General features: G+C 53.3%; 2 non-coding genes across 2 annotated transcripts; both read right to left on the bottom strand.

Annotated features, from left to right (window-relative positions):
• Window positions 1-1,596: 1,596 nt before the first annotated feature.
• TRNAH-GUG (transfer RNA histidin (anticodon GUG)) lies at window positions 1,597-1,668 on the bottom strand. The gene has a single exon. It is a non-coding gene; the product is annotated as a tRNA-His (tRNA).
• Window positions 1,669-13,046: 11,378 nt separating this feature from the next.
• TRNAH-GUG (transfer RNA histidin (anticodon GUG)) lies at window positions 13,047-13,118 on the bottom strand. Its single transcript has one exon. It is a non-coding gene; the product is annotated as a tRNA-His (tRNA).
• Between the last annotated feature and the right edge of the window lie 222 nt (window positions 13,119-13,340).

Genomic DNA, 13,340 nt, shown 5'->3' with positions numbered 1-13,340 from the left:
AAGTGGGAAATTATAGCAGGGGAATTTGCTGTACAGTGGCATAGTCATGCCACTGTACTGCATAAACAATGCAGTTGTAAGTCAGCGCTGTGTGTGTGCGTGTCTTCTTTCTTCGTCCCGTGTAAGCGCGCTGTTTTACGGTGAGGGCATAGTCAAGCTGACTATGATGACGGTTTCTGGCACGAATCACCGCGGTTAGTTTCAAGGGTTGCTGAGAAGGCAGCAAATCCATTTATTGTTAAATAACCAACAGTGTTTCGCACTCGCTTTTCTGCAATTGATCACGCATACAATACACATTGAAATTAGTGCGCAGTAGTCTGTGGCTAGCTCTTGTTAACAGCTTGAAGCTAGGAGCTCATTCTTTTAAAATCGTTTATTCGAGGTTACAAAAAAATCAAAGCATGCTCCGGCTGCAATAAAATGCACTAATACACGATCAGGAACAACACAGGGCTTCATCGAGTTCACAGACGGGAGTCTTGACAGGACAATACCTTGTTCTGCCCTATTTCTAGAGCGCCCTAATGCCTATCAACCGTGCACCAATTCATGGGCGCGCAGTACATACAAGAGCGAAGCAGTATCGAGGCGGCAACGGTGCACCGCGCGCACTCCCCTTCAGTACGGCCGCGCGGCAAACGAGAAAAAGTGGAGGCGCGCTCCTTCGTACTGACCGTCAGCCGCGAAACAGCTGAATGGCCAACTTGAAGTTCATCACTCGTGTGACGTGCCCAGAAGAGAGTGAGAAGGAAGTTTGTCGGCACAGTAGCCTTGTTTACATGAATCCGTCTGTGGCGGGGACGAGTTCAGCAAAGTCAATCCAAATCTATGACTGCCTCTTTAGGTGAACTCGATACTAGCGAGTCGACTTTCGAGGCGCCACCGCACGAGTACTAAGCCAGAGCCAGCTTCTGATCTCCCCTGCAGAAAACGCTGTCACCGAGCGCGAAAGAGGATTAAGTGCAGTTTGAGGTGCGGGCTGCGAGTCAACCCACCCTCTTCAGTCGGGCTGGCACAACCCGACTCGACGATCGCTTAGCTCGACCCCCTGGAACGGCAGCGGTTTTTAGCCTGACAGCCTGCTCGACCGGACTGTCACCGGGTTTTTCTTTTATTTTCAATTGGCGCGCTTGCGAAAGAATCTAGTTTGGTGCGGGCTTCTTCTAACACTTTTTTGTGTACTTTTTGAGAGTTTACAAACTCTAGTGCGACGGAGAAAGTAGGGAGCGGCTGATTGCGAACTTCATCGTCAACAAGAATGCGCGGAGGCGCCCGCCGGTAACACCCTGACGTAGTGTGACGTGGACACTCTGGAGAGGAGGACGTGAACACGCCTTGTAAAATTAGGAAGGGTGTTGATTAAGACCGTATTAGAGAGTGGCGGTCAGCCCCTCCTCCCTCCGTCAGCCAACCCGAGTTTTTGGACGAATTGGAGTGCCAGATTCCACCATTCCCACGGCTGCCCGGGAGGGACGAACGGCACAGGGAAAGAGCAAGCGCCATGCCTGACGAACTGGTTCTGAAAAAGCACGGAGGAGGAGGAGGATGGAGAGCAGAGCAGGGGTTATCCGGGTCGGAAAAGAAAAAAATAAATGCCGTGACCAGGATTCGAACCTGGGTTATTGCGGCCACAACGCAAGGTACTAACCACTATACGATCACGGCTGCCCGGGAGGGACGAACGGCACAGGGAAAGAGCAAGCGCCAAGGCTGACGAACTGGTTCTAAAAAAGCACGGAGGAGGAGGAGGAGGATGGAGAGCAGAGCAGGGGTGATACGGGTCGGAAAAGCAAAAAATAAATGCCGTGACCACGATTCGAACTTGGGTTATTGCGGCCACAACGCAAGGTACTAACCACTATACGATCACGGCTGCCCGGGAGGGACGAACGGCACAGGGAAAGAGCAAGCGCCATGCCTGACGAACTGGTTCTAAAAAAGCACGGAGGAGGAGGAGGAGGATGGAGAGCAGAGCAGGGGTGATACGGGTCGGAAAAGCAAAAAATAAATGCCGTGACCACGATTCGAACTTGGGTTATTGCGGCCACAACGCAAGGTACTAACCACTATACGATCACGGCTGCCCGGGAGAGACGAACTTTTTTTTTTTCTTTATTTCCGGACACTTACACAGTACAAAATCGTACACGGAAAAATTAAGCGAACTCACAGCCAAAAGTCCACGTGGAAATGATAGCAATAAGGAAGCTATCATCCTTAGGTGGGATGACGTTGTCGTTTTAAAATGCTCTCAAATGGATCAAGGGCTCTAATCTTGGCAGCCATTCTGGAACTGTACTCTTCAATTTGTGCATTTCAACAAAGGCATGCATACTTTCACGAAAGTAGAGCCTTGCAGGGCGAGCATCGGTGTCTAAATGATACCCAGCCATCCGGGACCGCCAGAGGCTGTGCAGACCGATTAACATGACGGTATCAAAAGGTATGCCGTCTTCGTTATCTGTTGATAGGAACCTGATGCTGTGTGTATCTAAAGATAAGTCTTTTTTAAGGGTTCTCTGCAGCACGTCCCAAAAATAAACCCCCTCCCAACAGTGTAGAAAAACATGATCTATTGTCTCAGACTGTTTGCATATTAAACAAAGTGACCCCCATGGCAGAAAAAAACCCCTCTCTTCAAGAAATGTTTTTACGGTAACGTTCCAGTATGCAGCTTAAAGAAAAACGTTTTTACTCCTGGGGAAACTGGCATCCTTTTGACCCGCTTCAATACATCTTGACCCGGATAGCCGCTGTACAAGGCTCTGTACACAGGAACGGAGAAAAAATCATGGCACACATCCTTATAAAATTTTTTCTTATTGACTGAACACAAATATTCAATCGAAAAACGAGTTGTCAAAATTCTGACGCTGTTTACGACCTCTCTTAAAAAACCAAAGAGGCGCCCTGGCATACTTTCTGTGGCAACAACAAAATTTGGCAACGCCCGCACGAGCCTTACTTGGCAAATAGTGCGCAGAAATGGATCAGTTACGTCGCGGAAGAAAATGAATCTGTTTGCGAGCTGTCGGGCGAATAAGTGTGCTAGCCCAAGACCCCCTCTTTGACACGCCGAAACAAGTTATCCCGTCTACACCGTTCCCAATTCGACGCCCAAACAAAAGCGGCAAATACCCGATGCAGCCTCTGAATCTTTAACCTGGAACAGTGAAGCGTTTGCATTACATACCACAACTTGGCAACAAAAAACAGATTACACACCGTTGCGCGTGCAAAGATAGACAGTTGCACACCGCTCCATTTGTCAGCCTTCTCACGTATTTCTTGGGCTTGATCGCGCCAAAATGGCTCACTGTCTTCATAGCATTCTAGAGGCACACCCAAGTACTTAACCAGCGTTGTGGCCCAAGTCACGTTGGCGAACGTGTAAGGCGTCGATGGCCACTCTCCGTGCCAAAACCCTAGACACTTTCCCCAATTCACCGGACTTCCAGTGGTCGTCCTGAAATCTTTCACGGCTTCGACTGCCACGCTAAAGCTCTCTCTGTTCGTACTGAAGACGGCTACGTCATCAGCATACGCCAAAAGTTTGACCTCCGTCATGTGGACTTGGAAGCCCTGTACAGATTCATTCTGAAGGATTGACAAGCACAAAGTTTCAATATAAATGCAGAACAGAAGCGGGCTGAGGGGGCAACCCTGACGCACAGAACGTCGCACGTTCACGGGTGCACCAAGCTCCTTGTTGACAATTAATCTTGCAGTGCAGTTTCGGTACGCCAAGGCTACACCCTCGCTGATAACAGAACCCACATTAATGTAATCTAGAACTGCAAACAAGGCATCATGTGAAACACAATCAAACGCTTTTTCAAGGTCGAGTTGCAGAACCGCAACGCTACCGCATGTTGCATCACAACACTCCAGTACGCATCTCGCCTTGTGTATGTTCGTAGCAATGGTCCTTCCCTTGATCCCGCAAGTCTGGTGAGGCCCAACAATCTCCTTAATAACGGTCTGTAATCTGGCTGCTAGTACTTTCATTAGTATCTTGTAATCAACATTTGTTAGGGCTATTGGGCTGTACGACGTCACCAATCTCAATTTCTCAGTTTGTTCTGTTTTAGGGATTAGTACAGTATGTGACGACGCAAAAGAAGGCGGCAACAAGTTAAGATCGCAGCCTTCGTTAAATACTGCAGCTAACAATGGGGACAACACTTTTTTAAATGCTTTATAAAAAGCCGCGCTCAAGCCATCAGGCCCTGGCGACTTCCCTGGATTTAGATTATCGATGGCACGCTCAACTTCAAGTTCGCAAATCGGCAGCTCCAACCTTTCTGTTGTGTCAGCATCTAGTCGTGGCAAGGAAGAAAGAAACACGCGCTTAAACCTGTCCATGTTCATGTCGCGACATGCAAACAGTTGCTGATAGTATTCGTAAAACGCACGTGCAATGCCGTCTTTATCTGTCACGAGGTTGCCGTTGCACTCTATTTCTTCTATGTCGTTTCGACGAGCATGCGCTTTCTCGAGGCCGAGAGCCCGTTTAGTGGGCGTCTCGCCTGCTGCGCATCTTTCGGCCCTGGCGCGAACGAGCGCTCCTCGATATCGATCTTCATCTAATAACTCAATTTCCTTTTTCAGTTTTCTGATATCGTCATTATAGACCCCTGGCACTTTGCACTCGTGCGCTATTAACTGATTTAGTGTCGCCCTTAAACAAGCTTCTTCTCGCTTTTCGTCATGTCGAATACAACTGGCTCTTTCTATAGCTTTCATCTTAATTTCTTGTTTGCACCATTCCCACTGCTCTCCAATGGTGGTGCAAGGCCGTTGTTCTATCTCCTTAAGCTTCCCTGCAATTATTTCAACTAAAGCTTCATCTTCTAGAGTTTGGAGTTTAGCTTCCACAGTCCCCACACAAATTTTTTCCTTCGATTTCTAGGGCCGATTGTACATTTCAAAAGACAGTGATCTGAAAAAGACATTGGCATAACGACATAATTTTGGCATTTCGGAATCGCATCCAACGATAAATAAACACGGTCGAGGCGGGAATAACTAGAACCTTGGAAATGCGTGTATTTCACGCTGCGCGCTCCCTCTATTCCGGCCTGCAGCTTGTGTGGAACTGTCGGCCATCGGGTGGACTCTTGCCCCAACCCAACCCAAGACACGTGTGGCCTGTGTGGACAGCAGGCACCCGTAAAAGAGGGGGTGCGGACCCCTCACGAGTGTCAGCCAAAATGTGCGGTTTGTGGTGGTGGCCATGCCACGAACTCGCGGGACTGCACTGCAAAATATCGCCATACCAAGCCAGCCGCCCCTAAGGGCGGGAAATCCAGCGGGACAGGCAGGCAGCCACATCACCCAAGCAGCATCGGCAGCGATGCTTCAAAACGGCAGACGCCTACCAGCGGGAAGGACGCCAAGAGCTGTCAAGTGCCACCAACGCCCCCACACGGCGGCCAGGAGAAGCAAGCCCGCTCCCAAGACAACAATGGCGCGACCGGCTCCTGGGCCAACGCCGTCAAAAATGGCAAACAGGTGAGCGGTTCAGGCAGGGTTGCCTCCTCCTCCCACCTCCTCTCCCCTCCCCCTCGCTCGGCGGCTGACGCTGAGCTCCACAACATTGTAGCTTCTCTCCGGGCACAAAACGAGATGCTACTTGCCAAAATTGAAGCCTTAGAGGCTAAAACAACTCCCCCTCCCCCTAGTAACTCCGACACGGACGCTATGGAGAGCGAGACGGCGGCGACGCCGGCTCTGGAACCTTCCCTTGCCGAACTCGAAGCCCGTCTAAATTCCAAATTTGACTCCCTGTTGGAGACAGCGATGGAACGCCTCATCGCTAGAGTCATGGAGGCTATCCCCTCTATGATCGCTCAACACGTCGCGACTAACACCCGCCTTTCTCGCAGAGCCGGTCCTCTTAAGGACGTATCTGGTCGGCCCTCCAGATTGTCCCGCCGAGTAAATGACCTTGACGATGACGAAGACAGCTGCCCCCCTCTAGGTGCTGAGCTTCAGCCCCTGGTATCTGGCTCGGGGGCAGCCTCACTTCCACCTCTCACCTCTAAATCTGAGCATGGCGGGACACCCCCGGTGTAGGCGCTCCCTACTTTCCAAATCGGCTTCCCCCATTACGATTACTCAGTGGAACTGTCGGGGGCTCCGGTCCCGTTCCAAGCGGGCCGACCTCCGACTTTTCCTTTCAACCTTTGAGCATTTGCCAGCCGTGGTTGCCCTCCAAGAGCCAGGGAAAGGCGCCGCACTAACAAATTATACGACGTTCCAGCAGGACCCCTCGTCTTGTCTATTAGTCCATAGAAATTATACAGCCAACCAGGTCGACTTAGACATACAACTTGAATACTCATATGTAATGGTGACCCTCCTCCCACTGCGCAAGCAGGATGCACCGCTACACATACTCAATGTATACTGCAATCCGAAATTGCCGAATGTATCATTCGCGGACCTCTTTAGCCGCGCGCTGAGAGTTGCGGGTCGGAACCCCCTCCTGATTGTGGGCGATTTCAACGCTCCAGCTCGGATGTGGGGTTACTGTCGTGAAGAGAAGCGGAGACGCAAGTTGGCGGAGCTTGCGTCAACGCTGGGCCTCACTCTTCACACTGACCCAGTCCACCCAACTCGTATCGGCAACTCCGTGACTAGGGATACCTGTCCGGACTTGACCTTCACCCGCAACATTCAGTATGCAGACTGGGTCAACACCGAGGAAACCCTCGGCAGCGACCACTGCCTCCTGAACACAATGATTAGGACCCATCCTTTCGCACGACCAACAACGCAAGCCCGACTCCCAGATTGGGCCAAGTTCAGGCAAAATTATAACACTACCACACCCATACATGAGCAAGGCTACCAGTCTTGGTCACAACATTTGGTCTCTTGCCTTCGCTCCTCCGAAACTCAAATTCAACTCTCAGAGGTGGTCTCGGATGTGGACAGCCACCTGCTCCACCTCTGGGAGGCCCGGCATTGCCTCGTCCGTCGGTGGCGCCGGCAAAAGCACAACCGAAAACTTAAAGCTCGCATCGCCGAGCTCACTCAACGAGCGGCTGAGTATGCGGCCCAACTCGCCGACTCCAACTGGGTGGCCCGATGCAATACAGCCGCGCGGCAAATGTCCAGCCGGAACACGTGGCGGCTCTTTCGCGCCCTAATTGACCCAACGCAAACACGCATGGAAACTCAAAAACACCTCCAAAGAGCAATACACAGCTTTCAGGGCAACACAACTCAATTGGCGCACAAGCTCCGGGACCAGTACTTGTGCACCACACAGGACCCCCGCGGGCCGGCGTATCTTATGCAGGTTCTGAGAACGTTGAGCTGGATCAACCGTTCCAGCTCCACGACCTGAGGGCGGCCCTGGCAAAAATGAAACGCGGCACCGCTCCGGGTCGGGACAAAATTACAGTCAAATTGTTAGCCAACCTTCCCGACCTGGCATACCTGTCTTTATTGAATTACATTAACTCAATCTGGCTTGGGGAAGTGCCACTCCCCATCGAGTGGAAGACCGCCCTGGTCACCTTCATTCCTAAAGCTGGCAAGGCCATCAACACGGACAACCTCCGCCCCATCTCTCTGACTTCCTGTGTGGGCAAACTCATGGAGACGATGGTACGTGACAGGTTGTCCGAGTTCATGGAATCCAAACACCTTTTCGCAGACACCATGTTCGGGTTTCGCCCACAAAGATCTGCACAGGATGTCCTGCTACAACTAAATCGGGATGTCCTCGACCCCGTCGAATGCCCTCACAATGACAAGGTCGTACTCGCCTTGGATTTGAAGGGTGCATTCGACAACGTTGCCCACGAGATCATTCTCACCCACCTCTCTCAAACTAACTGCGGCAAAAACGCCTTTCAATACATTCGGCAATTTTTAACCGACAGACAATCTTACATTCGAGTCCAGGATAACGAACATGGCCCTTTTCATTTAGGAACCAGGGGTACACCCCAGGGCGCGGTGCTGTCTCCCCTGTTGTTCAATTTGGCTATGATGCGCCTACCGGCCCAGCTGGGCGCTGTCGCCGGTGTGCAGCATGCGCTGTACGCCGATGACATCACCCTGCGGGCTACACAGGGTTCCCTTGGAGACATTGAGGCCAACCTGCAGGAGGCGGCGACCATAGTGGACCGTTATGCTCGCCGCTGCGGCCTCCAATGCTCCACCCAAAAGTCTGAATTTGTGCACGTACGCCCCTCACCAAAGTGCACAGCCAAAATTTCATTGTCTCTTGAGACAGGTCCAATTCCTGAAAATATCGAAGTCCGGGTACTGGGGCTCTTCATACATCAAAACAGACGGTCAGAAACAACATTGGCCAAACTCCGTCAGGTGGGGGACCAGGTGGGCCGCTTGGTCCGCCGGGTTTCTAACAAGCGCGGGGGGTTACGATGTAAGGACGCCTTGCGGCTGGCGCATGCATTTGTAACCAGCCGAATTCTATATTCGACTCCATACCTCCACCTGCGGAAGCAAGACGAGGATTCACTCGAAGTCATCCTCCGCAAAATTATTAAGCGAGCTCTGGGCCTCCCCGTGAACACCTCCAACAAGCGCCTCCTGGGGCTGGGCATGGTGAACACATTTCGGGAGCTCCGGGAAGCCCACTTGACCAACCAATACACACGTCTCTCAAAGACATCGTCGGGTCGCCGCCTGCTTGCCCGACTGCACATCCAACACACCACTCTTATGGAAGAGCGCGTACGTATTCCATCCCAGTGGAGATGCGCCCTCCACGTGCGCCCTCTTCCCGCGAACATGAACCGTGAAGACCATAATGGCCGGCGCCTGGCGCGGGCGGAAGCCCTGGCCCGCCACTATGGATCGAAACCCGGCGTATTCTACGTGGATGCCTCCGGCCCCCACCACGGGGGATGGTACACGGCCGCAGTCATCCACCAATCCAAAACAGTGAACGGCCTTACTTTCCGAGCCCGTGACATAACACACGCGGAGGAGGTCGCCATTGCGTTGGCTGCATCTGATTCCAATTCAAAAACAATTATTTCCGACTCGCGAGGGGCATGTCGGAACGTCGAGCAGGGCTGGGTACCATATCTAGCCTACCGCATTCTCCAAAACAGCGTCTACACCGGGGACCCCGCGCACCGGCGTATCGTTTGGGCTCCTGCTCACATGGGCCTTGAGGGAAATGAGGCAGCTGACGCCGCCGCCCGCGCGCTCTCTCACCGGACATTCCCCTCCGACCCCGACGATCAGGAACTCGAATTCACTCCCGCTTACTCCTTTAAAGACATTGTTTTACATTATAAATCTGGCCATGGTCTTTATCCCCGCCCGTGTAAAGGTCTCTCAAAGGCGGAGGAGCGGCTTTTGCTTCGCCTGTATACCAATACTTTGCTGTGCCCGGCAGCTCTCAAACACTTCGACCCTTCTTTCTCGGGCAGCTGTCCGCACTGTGCGGAGAAGTCTTCGGACATTTACCACATGGTGTGGGCCTGCCCCTCCAACCCTGCTATCCCCCCTCACCCCAACCCATCGGCATTGCGGCCATGCATCGGGCCACCCAGTTGGAGTCGGCGAGTTGGGCCGCATACTCAGCCGCTCGTTGAGTGAGCTCGGCGATGCGAGCTTTAAGTTTTCGGTTGTGCTTTTGGCGGCGCCACCGACGGACGAGGCAATGCCGGGCCTCCCAGAGGTGGAGCAGGTGGCTGTCCACATCCGAGACCACCTCTGAGAGTTGAATTTGAGTTTCGGAGGAGCGAAGGCAAGAGACCAAATGTTGTGACCAAGACTGGTTTTTTTCTTTACCGACCCGGATCACCCCTGCTCTGCTCTTCATCCTCCTCCTCCTCCTTGCTTTTTCAGAACTAGTTCGTCAGCCTTGGCGCTTGCTCTTTCCCTGTGCCGTTCGTCCCTCCCGGGCAGCCGTGATCGTATAGTGGTTAGTACCTTGCGTTGTGGCCGCAATAACCCAGGTTTGAATCCTGGTCACGGCATTTATTTTTTTCTTTACCGACCCGGATCACCCCTGCTCTGCTCTTCATCCTCCTCCTCCTCCTTGCTTTTTCAGAACTAGTTCGTCAGCCTTGGCGCTTGCTCTTTCCCTGTGCCGTTCGTCCCTCCCGGGCAGCCGTGATCGTATAGTGGTTAGTACCTTGCGTTGTGGCCGCAATAACCCAACGGGCCTTGGTCGCGCGAGCCCGGGCGGCGGCCGACGCCACTGGGGTCCCGAACCAGGGACCTCCACCTAGTACTTGTAAGGGCTGGCCCCCTCTGGGTCAGCTCATACAATACCTCCAGTAGTGCATGTGTAAATAAATGTTTTCCACCACCACCCTCCAAACACTCCGCTACATCATCTAGAGCAAATTCGCCAACTAGCTGCGACAAAACATCCGTGCTTGCGTCTCTAAAGGCGCGGCTACTTGTCTTATCTCGAGCACTTAAGACACAATTGAAATCGCCCATAACGACGAGTTGTCGCCCACTATTTAGATATCACTGGATGCTCACGAAAAAATTTAACCTTTCATCAGCCGCATTCGGTGCATAAACACAAAGAACGCGCCATTCGCTGTCATGAAAAACGAAGTCACCAACAATAAAGCGACCTTGCATACATGAAATCACTTCTTGCACTGTCAGTCCTGGCAACTTCTTAACGAACAGAAGGCACCCGGCCGATGTGCCAACCGCGTGACTAACAGCCACATCGTACCTCGACGTGAAACGCTGCACCATGCTCCCCGTGTCCTCTTCCCCTTCTATTTTGGTTTCCTGAACCGCCAACACGTCCACGTTCTGGTCCGTTAAAATACGGTATACTTGACTTTGCTTTCTTTTCAATGCAAACCCACGGACGTTAAGCGTTGCTACGCTCAGTGACTGTTGCATCGCCATTTTCGTACTTTAGAAGGACGCTGGGAGCATGGTGCTTACCTTTCGCGCCTAGCACGTCGCTAGACGCTTCCAGAAGTCACGCCGCCATCGTAATTATCGGCTGGACGTGCTGCGAGAGCGGCTTTTCGGCTGGCCTCGGCCCGTCGCGATGTTAGGTTGCGGTCTGAAGGAAGGTCGTCGTCCCTGCACAGTTTTCGCTGGTGGTTCCTCGGCGTTGCCAGGGAGCTGCTTATCCGCTCCGCCACCGGCGTCGGCGTGCGGGCGCTTCGGCGCACTGCCAGCGCTCGTTGACCGGCCGCCGTTCTCCGCACTTGTGTTCTCATCCGCCGATAACGCCGGAACACTTGTCCCTTGAAGGGGCGCTTCCTCGCTCACAGGCACCTCCGAAACAACGGATGGCAGTACCTGTTTCTTGTCCACGCCCTCGCCCGCTTCTTTTTCAGTGGTCGTCGGAGTTGTCACGCTGGGGGCCACCACAGAGCTTTCCACACCATCAGTCCCCTTGGCTGCTTCCTCAGCCTCGACGACGTCCATAACGTCTTCCGGTGTCTCCTCTTTAAGCGCTGGCACCGTTGCGGCAGCGTATGTGCGGACACACCCATCTTCCGAATGTCCGAAGCGTCGACAACGTGAGCAGCGAGGTATCTTGCAGTCACGTCGGACATGTCCGCTTCCCTGACAACGCAAACACTGCATGGGCCGGCCAGGCACGACCACAAGGGCAAGCTCGCCGGCGACTCTTATCTGGTGGGGGAGCTCGTCCGCCTCCATTCCAGGCTTCAGCTTGAGCAGAACTATCCTTGTGGTGGAGCCCTTTTCTTTCACTCCTCGCACTCGCCAACGCTCACGGGTTACCTCCGTCACGTTCCCGAAGGCCGCAAACGCAGTCCGGATATCTTCGTCGGCGACGCCGTGCAGCATCCAGTGTAGCCGCAGTTTCAGCACGTGGTCCTCGGGGTCGAATATAAGACACCGGCGTCCTTTAACTGGAAGCTCCTTGAAAGCCGCCAATCGCTTCGTTGCTTCAGCGCTGTTGCGTGTCACCGCCCAAACATGGTTGATTTGGTACGCCCCCAACTCCACAACGTCGGGGAGCGCACCCGCTTGGGCGAGGGCGTTGTGAGGATCTGTGAGATTGCAGGTCTTATTTTAAACAAACACAAAAGTACAAACAATAAACGAGGCGGCTTTTATCGGAAAGGAAACCAATTTCAATATGAGCGAGAAAAAAGGAAAGGAACAAGAGAGCAAGGCAGCAACACACGGGAAAAACACACGGGGGAACAGAACAAAGTGCTTACGAAAAATACAGGAAAAAGAAAGTCAAAGAGGAAAGTCACACTACTTGTCTCTTATTCGAGCAACGAGCGGGGAGGACTGGCTGGGTGTCGGGCAGTCAGGGAGTCTCTGGGCGTTCCAATGTTGATGCGACGCTACCGCAGCGTCGGCGTCTGTGGGCTCCCAGCACGGTTCCCAGGTCTGGTATCCCGGAAAAGTCACGTAGGCGCCAGAAGCGGCCTGTGTGGAGCAGCTGACGGATGGACGGAGAAGAGTGGCGCCTGGGCCTGGTGGTTGAGGTCTCGACGATGGATGTCCAGGTCTGGTGGCCCGGACGTCTGCGGCTGAGGTCCAAGCCCGGAACTCGGGGAGCCAGCAGAACTCGTCCACGTCAGTCGTCCACCGCGCTGTTCTCTTCTCTGCCTCGTAATCCTCTTCGACCTGTCCCGGCGTACCCCTCCGCACGCGCTCCTCGTGCTTTGTCTTCTTCTCCTCACGAACGCCGCTGGGTGGCGCTATCTCCTTACAGGCGTCACGAAAGTCTTCGACCTTGTAAGGCCGCGCTCGCACGTCGCCGTGCAAAACCACCGTATTGAGAACAACACGTCCTGTTGGCAGAGTAGGCAAAATAATCTCGTAATCCTTATCTGCTTCAATGTCGGACCTGTTTCCGCGGCCAGCAAGGGCCGCTATCGCCGCTCCACCGGAGCTCATGATTCTGCGACCGTTCACTGGCGTGGCCGGAAACAGAATGCCGGGAGGGACGAACGGCACAGGGAAAGAGCAAGCGCCAAAGCTGACGAACTAGTTCTGAAAAAGCAAGGAGGAGGAGGAGGATGAAGAGCAGAGCAGGGGTGATCCGGGTCGGTAAAGAAAAAAATAAATGCCGTGACCAGGATTCGAACCTGGGTTATTGCGGCCACAACGCAAGGTACTAACCACTATACGATCACGGCTGCCCGGGAGGGACGAACGGCACAGGGAAAGAGCAAGCGCCAAGGCTGACGAACTAGTTCTGAAAAAGCAAGGAGGAGGAGGAGGATGAAGAGCAGAGCAGGGGTGATCCGGGTCGGTAAAGAAAAAAATAAATGCCGTGACCAGGATTCAAACCTGGGTTATTGCGGCCACAACGCAAGGTACTAACCACTATACGATCACGGCTGCCCGGGAGGGACGAA

This window comes from Amblyomma mixtum, chromosome 9 (assembly GCF_055824585.1).
Source record: "Amblyomma mixtum isolate Tamu chromosome 9, ASM5582458v1, whole genome shotgun sequence".
Taxonomy (NCBI): domain Eukaryota; kingdom Metazoa; phylum Arthropoda; class Arachnida; order Ixodida; family Ixodidae; genus Amblyomma; species Amblyomma mixtum.
This window is presented reverse-complemented; position numbering and strand designations above follow the sequence as displayed.